This window comes from Salmo salar, chromosome ssa09, assembly GCF_905237065.1.
Source record: "Salmo salar chromosome ssa09, Ssal_v3.1, whole genome shotgun sequence".
Classification (NCBI taxonomy): domain Eukaryota; kingdom Metazoa; phylum Chordata; class Actinopteri; order Salmoniformes; family Salmonidae; genus Salmo; species Salmo salar.
Genome location: NC_059450.1, coordinates 118,994,998 through 119,003,498, shown reverse-complemented (window position 1 = coordinate 119,003,498; position 8,501 = coordinate 118,994,998). Strand labels below are relative to the sequence as shown.

At 42.7% G+C, this 8,501-nt stretch overlaps 1 protein-coding gene across 3 annotated transcripts in view; it reads left to right on the top strand.

The window, feature by feature from the left end:
- The first annotated feature begins 5,790 nt into the window (after positions 1–5,790).
- Positions 5,791–8,501, top strand: part of LOC106612680 (transcription elongation factor SPT5) — a 28,393-nt gene continuing 25,682 nt past the window's right edge. For 2 of the 3 annotated variants that reach the window (XM_045724401.1, XM_045724400.1), the window contains exon 1: positions 5,792–5,888. The gene's annotated coding sequence lies outside the window, so the exon portion shown is untranslated. Of the gene's footprint in view, positions 5,889–8,501 lie in introns of all 3 variants that reach the window. The other variant, XM_045724402.1, reaches the window with a different exon arrangement.

Genomic DNA, 8,501 nt, shown 5'->3' with positions numbered 1-8,501 from the left:
TACGTACATACCCCAACCAGAAGCCATGGATTACAGGCAACATTCGCACTGAGATAAAGGGTAGAGCTGCCGCTTTCAAGGTGCGGGACTCTAACCAGGAAGCTTATAAGAAATCTTGCTATGCCCTCCGACAAACCATCAAACAGGCAAAGTGTCAATACAGGGTTAAGACTGAATCATACTACACTGGATCCGACGCTCGTCTTATGTGGCAGGACTTGCAAACTATTACAGACTACAAAAGGAAGCACAGCCGCGAGCTGCCCAGTGACACGAGCCTACCAGACGAGTTAAATCCCTTCTATGCTTGCATGATGAGAGCATCAGCTGTTCCGGACGACTGTGTGATCACGCTCTCCGTAGTTGACGTGAGTAAGACCTTTAAACAGGTCAACATTCACAAGGCCGCGGGGCCAGACGGATTACCAGAACGTGTGCTCTGGGCATGTGCTGACCAACTGGCAGGTGTCTTCACTGACATTTTCAACATGTCCCTGATTGAGTCTGTAATACCAACATGTTTCAAGCAGACCACCATAGTCCCTGTGCCCAAGTTAAGGCAACCTGCCTAAATGACTACAGACCCGTAGCACTCACGTACGTAGCCATGAAGTGCTTTGAAAGGCTGGTAATGGCTCACATCAACACCATTATCCCAGAAACCCTAGACCCACCCCAATTTGCATATTGCCCAAACAGATCCACAGATGATGCCATCTCTATTGCCCTCCACACTGCCCTTTCCCACCTGGACAAAAGGAACACCCACGTGAGAATGCTATTCATTGACTACAGCTCAGCGTTCAACACCATAGTACCCTCAAAGCTCATCACTGAGCTAAAGATCCTGGGACTAAACACCTCCCTCTGCAACTGGATCCTGGACTTCCTTACAGGCTGCCCCCAGGTGGTGAGGGTAGGTAGCAACACATCTGCCACGCTGATCTTCAAAACAGGAGCCCCTCAGGGGTGCGTGCTCAGTCTCCTACTGTACTCCCTGTTCACCCGCGACTGCGTGGCCAGGCACAACTCCAACACCATCATGAAGTTTGCAGACGACACAACAGTGGTAGGCCTGATCACTGACAACAACGAGACAGCCTATAGGGAGGAGGTCAGAGACCTGGCCTGGGTGGTGCCAGAATAACAACCTATCCCTCAATGTCACCAAGACTAAGGAGATGATTTTGGACTACAGAAAAAGGAGGACTGAGCACATCCCCATTCTCATCGACTGGGCTGTAGTGGAGCAGGTTGAGAGTTTCAAGTTCCTTGGTGTCCACATCACCAACAAACTAGAATGGTCCAAACACATCAAGACAGTTGTGAAGAGGGCACGACAAAGTCTATTCCCCCTCGGGAAACTAAAAAGATTTGTCATGGGTCCTCAGATCCTCAAAATGTTCTACAGCTGCAACATTGAGAGCATCCTGACTGGTTGCATCACTGGCTGGTACGGCAACTGCTCGGCCTCCGACCGCAAGGCACTACAGTGGGTAGTGCGTATGGCCCAGTACATCACTGGGGCTAAGCTGCCTGCCATCCAGGACCTCGACACCAGGCGGTGTCAGAGGAAGGCCCTAACAATTGTCGAAGACCTCAGCCACCCCAGTCATAGACTGGTCTCTCTTCTACCGCATGGCAAGCGGTACCGGAGAACCAAGTCTAGGACCAAAAGGCTTCTCAACAGTTTTTATCCCCAAGCCATAAGACTCCTGAACAGGTAATCAAATGGCTACTCGGACCATTTGCTTTGTGTGCCCACCCCAACCCCTCTTTTATGCTACTGCTACTCTCTGTTTATCATATATGCATACTCACTTTAACCATACCTACATGTACATACTACCTCAATCAGCCCGACTAACCAGTGCCTGTATATAGCCTCGCTACTGTATATAGCCTCACTACTGTTATTTTTCACTGTCTTTTTACTGTTGTTTTTATTTCTTTATTTATCTATTGCTCACCTAATACCTTTTTTTTACATAAAAATTGCACTGTTGGTTAGACCCGGTAAGTAAGCATTTCACTGTAAGGTCTACACCTGTTGTATTCGGCGCACGTGACAAATAAACTTTGATTTGATTTGAGTTTGCGCTGTTCTGTAATGGGAGTAGTACACAGCATTGTATGAGATCTTCAGTTTCTTGGCAATTTCTCGCATGCAATAGCCTTCATTTCTCAGAAGAAGAATAGACTGACGAGTTTCAGAAGAAAGTTCTTTGTTTCTAGCCATTTTGAACCTGTAATCGAAGCCACAAATGCTTTTTCTCCAGATACTCAACTAGTCTAAAGAAGGCCAGTTTTATTGCTTCTTTAATCAGATACAACAGTTTTCAGCTGTGCTAACATAGTTGCAAAAGGGTTTTCGAATGATCAATTAGCCTTTTAAAATGATAAACTTGGATTAGCTAACACAACGTGCCATTGGAACACAGGAGTGATGTCACAAGCGTCGTAAGGGACAGACCAAGGCACAGCGGTTAACACTCAAAACAAAATGAACAGACGACGAAACAGTTCCATAAGGCACACAGGCTATACAGAAAATAACCACCCACAAAAACACAGGAAAAACAGGCTGCCTAAGTATGGCTTCCAATCAGAGACAACGAAAGACATCTGCCTCTGATTGGAAGCCATACCTGGCCACACATAGAAAAAGAAACATAGAAATAGAAAACTAGAACCAAAATCCCCTAGAACCAAAAAAAAACAAAACGCACAAAACAAACACCCCCTGCCACGCCCTGACCATACTACAATTACAAATGACCCCTTTACTGGTCAGGACGTGACAAGTGATGGTTGCTGATAATGGGCCTCTGTACGCCTATGTAGATATTCCATAAAAAAATCTGCCGTTTCCAGCTACAATGGTCATTTACAACATTATCAATGTCTACACTGTATTTCTGATCAATTTGAGGTTATTTTAATGGACGAAAAATGTGTTTTTCCTTAAAAAACAAGGACATTTCTAAGTGACCCCAAACTTTTGAACGGTAGTGTATGTATTGTAATGTACCAGACCACCGCTATCTTTCTTTCGGGGTAGCTGATGATCTGCCAGGGACAGAAGGTGCAGGACATCCTTGGAATTGGCAGAGGATGGCATCATCTCCTTCACTTAATAGTCTGTCTGATACATTTTGTACATTGATGCACAAGGTACACACCAGTGTTTAAATACAGTGTATCATATGTTGTCTATATTGCTCGAGAGTAAGGTCTTTATTTGTATATTTTTTATTTGATTTTGAATTTTAGAACCCTTTTAGATATAGAAAAAACCCCAGCATTGAATAACACGTTCATAAATGGCAAAAGAAATACAGGTTTTGAAGTGTTAGTCTTATATCTAGGAGACATAAGGACGCTCGGGAAAATGTGTAGTTATTTTTTTACACATATTGTAATGGCCGTCGTAGGAGGTGGACCAAGGCGCAGCGGGTTGAGTGCTCATTATAACTTTATTTAGAACACTTACTAAACAAAACAAGAAAACAAACGGCCAACAAACAGTAATGCAGGCTACACACAGCTATGCACAAACAACCTCCCACAATTCCCATAACAAACACACCCCTAATTATAGGACCTTCAATCAGAGGCAACGAGAAACAGCTGCCTCCAATTGAAGGCCCCAATCACAATTAACTAAACATAGAACTAAACACCCTAGATCAGACATAGAAATACACAACATAGAACCTAACCAAAAACCCCAGACTAATCTAATCAAACACCCCTCTACATAAACACATACTCTAACACACCCCGAACCACATAAAACAAATACCCCCCTGCCACGTCCTGACCAAACTACAATAACAAATAACCCCTTACTGGTCAGAAAGTGACACATATTTAACGCCTTGCTCTTGATGACAAAGACCTATCTCCATACTTCCATTCATTTGTATGGGTTACCTTCAGACGAGTCCCGTGAGACTTGTGAGGGAGGTAGAGCAAAACAGAGAGCACCATCGTGTTTGTGAGAGTCTCCCCTTTTCATAGAGTGGTCATAGTTGGTAGGCAAAACTGTTCAGACGCTACAGACGTTTTCCTGAGAAGACCGATTTTCGGGATGTCTCATGGTCTGACAAACACTTGTAGCCACCTTCCACCACTGATGCGGAAGGCTGACATAGGCGGATACGGTGCTGCTGCATAAATTATGTAATATGCCTGGGAGATATGTATACTGTAGCTAAGAAAGTAATACTAAGTGTATGTTGTGTAGTAAGCTGTTAGTAGCCCATATGCCTCACCCTAATAATTTGGCTCCTTTCTCCCTCATAACTTAGCCTACTGTTCAGACTTGGTGGTGCACATGTAGCCTATAGCTCGTTTTAGAGAAATGTAATCATAGAATATTGTAAGAGCTTTTATTGTCTGCTTATATACACCCTTTATTTATCCTATGGTTCTGACTTGGTGTACAGGGAAAATACTGGCCCATGTTCTGAATTCTGTTGCTGTACTTTTCAAAACTGCTGAACAAATGGTTATATTGACTACGTCCGTCCTAGCTCGCTCATTAATGTCTTAGTCAAAATGACGGATTGCCTCTTATCTACTCGTCGTTCCTGAATGCCATATTTTGTACATCTTAATTGTGAGTAGAAACCACATAAGTCAGCCATATCAGCTATGTTTTTAAAAGGCAGTAAATGAAGCAGAATGAACTGTTTCGTTGCCAGACAAGGCTCTGCTGACAGCCAGGTGTAGCAGTGTTAAGGATTCACTCCATGGTGCTGAAAAGAAAGATCTGCTGTTGGGACAGCTTTATGTAGGTCCAAACAGTTTGTGGTCACCGTTTGTCACCATTATAGTGCAATTGATGTATTGTTTAGCATTGTGTTGTGTTCTGTAGTGGCTTTGCTGGCATGCATCAACCCCCCAAAACTGGGAGTTTACCCCACCAATATTTACATGCAAAAATTGCCACTGATGATATGTATTGCGATTCTCACGATTCTATATGTATTGCGATTCAATACTGAGACTGTATTGCAATTTGATGTTCCAAACATATTGCTAACTATATGTCTGCTGTATTATGTGAAATATGTCAAAAGAACCCGGAAAAGCCTTTATGCACAATATTGCGATAATGACCATCATATTGAAGTAAACTTGGAGTCGCATATGATATGTTGTGTGGTCCTTTCAGTATGACTTGTGAAAGCATGCAGTTTATTAGGATACAGATGAAATAGGCCCTATGTTATGTTGAACTTCACAGAGTCTTATTCTGGTGACATGATGATCGATGCTTGACTGCCATTTGACAAATAAAAACGATCTCGCTCACTAACCACGTTTCCATCCAGTTTTTATGCTTGAGTTAAGTCATACTGTATGAAAATAAAATCTTGACACCTGTGATGGAAACAGGGATTTAAGGAACTATTTTATAAATGCCTTTGTTCGTTTGACATGGAGGGATCTTTTTGTTTATTAGGCTATAATAAGTTATAAATTATGATGAACTTCCCAGGGTGGTGAATGTCGAGGGTCTTATTCTGGTGACATGGTCGATGCTTTACTGCCGTTTAATAATCTCATCATGTTGACAATTATTTATTTTTTCGCTCTTATCCATAATAATCACATCATGTAGATTCATACAGCCTACCAGCAGAGCCTAACCACACTGTATCTGCGAGTTGTTGCTATGGTGCATGTCCCAAGACCAGAGTAGGCACATTTGCTATTTAATGCAACTGTTTTTAAACAACACTGTTTGATATTTAATGAGACTGCACCACTTTAAGAATTATTTCAAACCATCGCGAGAATGTGGTTCGTTGCCTTCCAAATTTCGAAGGAAGTGACAAAAAAATATCTAGTATATTTTTGTTTTAGTTAAGTCCAAACCTGGGGCCTGTTGCACAAAACTAGGATAAGGGATTAAGCCAGGATATCTTGGTGATCCTGGCTCAATTGATCCGTAATCCGGTTGCACTAAAGATGGATAGGGGGCAGGAGGATATGTTATGGTATAAATTACCATGGAGATTTATTCTGTGGAGCTAGCCTGCTCCAGACCAGGCTAAATTCCAGGATCTATTTAATCTCATCCCTAATGTCAGTCAGCAGTCACCACAAATGGAAACCAATAGTTATTTCACTGCTCACTATACATTGTTATCACATAACTAGACCCACTGTCATTATTTAAACGTTTGTGATCATTAATTTCAATGATTTTGGATAAAAAATAATTTTTAGATTATGTTGCTATCATTAGATAATTTACAGTTTCCCATAGACTATAAGGCTATATATAAAATGATAGAATATTAGGGCCACAGAGGGGAAAAAAACACAAGTAATAATATTGTAACCGGTTGTTTTAAAGGAGGACAGTTGTTAAAATGACAGATGTGGGGCATTTCGTGAAATTGTACTTCAGTATGGTTTCATAAACAAAGACATGCTGATGTGCCAGAATATTAAGTATCACATTGTCATAAGTATCAAAACTGTAAAAACAATATGTAGCTTTTCTGCAGAAAGAACCAGCCTCATAAATTTATGACTTTATCCTTTTTCTTCAGTGTGGCCCTAGTACTCTGTCATATAAACAAATACACATTCCATATGAATATAAAAACACAATGTGTAACATTATGTTCCTTTATTGAATAAGGACAAAACAAAGCAGGTAAACCATCAGCTCCTTTCGAAACTGAAGTCACAGTGACTACAAGATGGAAAGCACAGAATCCAAGCATATTATACAAAATGATACATACACATTCAAAGGTCTGTATATAACACACCCTGCATGTCTGCACACTAAAATAAATGCAGGACAAATCCATACACATCAACTGAACAGACAAATGAATGGATGCAGTAGCCTCCCTGCAGCCTTGTATTACACACAGTATACCGCACAAACATCATAAGAGGCCAAATTCGTAAAAAAACGAACCCAAAAAAAACCCAATTCCTCTGCCACCGCAGGACATATTTAACCAAAATTGAAAGCACACATACTAACTAAAATAATTCAACACATATTGGTCCCTCAGCAGCCGACCACTGTCGTCATCAGGGAAGATTGCCGGATTGTCCCAGTCCATGGCTGGTGGCACTCTGGGGGCCCTCTCCTTCCTCAGGCAGGCCACATTGTGGAGGACAGCACAAGCCACAGTAATATCACATGCCCTAACAGGGCTGACCCTTAATTTGTGAAGGCAGTGAAAGCGTGCCTTCAGGAGGCCAAAGGTCATTTCAACTCTGGCCCTGGTCCTGGCATGGGCATGGTTGTAGGCCTGCTGTGCTTCCTGGGGGTCTGTGAAAGGTGTCAGGAGAAAAGGCTGGCAGCCATACCCCCTGTCTCCCAGCAGCACACCAGAGAATTCACCTGTCAACACAAAATCTCATCATTACTACCTCATAAACACAGTGATATTCTTGACACAGCCATGATGGTTATAAATAGGGGTTGTGTGGCTTACCTTGTGATAGGCACTGATAGATTTCAGAGGCCCGAAAGATTCTGGAGTCATGGACTGAGCCAGGCCATTTTGCCACAACATTGCTGATCACACAGTCAGCATTGCAGACCATCTGAAATCATAAGATGAGGAATATTACACCAATCAATGCACATCACTGGCAATGCAGAGTGTTCGTCAATGGACAATATCAAAAAGTTATGTTCACCTGAACATTAATGCTGTGAAAGGATTTCCTATTCACAAAATCGGCCTCATGGGCACCTGAGGGGGCTTTTATCCTTATGTGTGTGCAGTCCACTGCACCAATGACATTGGGGAAACCTGTCACACAAAGTAATGAGTATCCTACTATGTGTTAACAGTTGTCCTGTAATTTGTAGATCCTCTTACCTGCAATCCTATAGAACTCCTCTTTGATGTCACAGAGTCTTCTGTGGCCAGGGAAGGAGATGAAGACATCTGCTAATGCTTTGATAGCCAGACACACACTCCTTATTGTGCGGCAAATTGTGGCCTTGTTCAGCTGTTCTGCATCCCCCACTGAGTACAGGAAGGCTCCACTAGAAAAAAAAGCGCAAGGCCACACAAACCATTTGCTCCACACTCAGTGCATGGCTCCGTGCAGTGCGGTGCTTAATCCTGGGACCCAGTAGTCTGCATAGATACCTGATGCCATCTGCAGAAAACCTGTATCTTTCATATAGATGGTCATCAGGGAAGGCCAGTGGGTCCAACCGGTCCCTGAAGACCCTTTCTCGCCTGAAGGCTCTCCTCAGCACAAGTGCTTCTTCATCCACCACATCTCGCACGAATGGGCATGCCATTGTCAGAGCAGAAAGGAACACACAATTTTGGGCCTTCATATAGGCTAGTGGCCACAGCTGGTGCTGGGGGGTGGGCAAAAGAGGGCGATGCCTTATAACGATGACTTGGTTGTACTGATTGCTGGGAAAATAAAAAAACCTTAGAAAGATGCCACCGTCCTGTGTGCTCACAATAAGAGCTCATATGTCATGG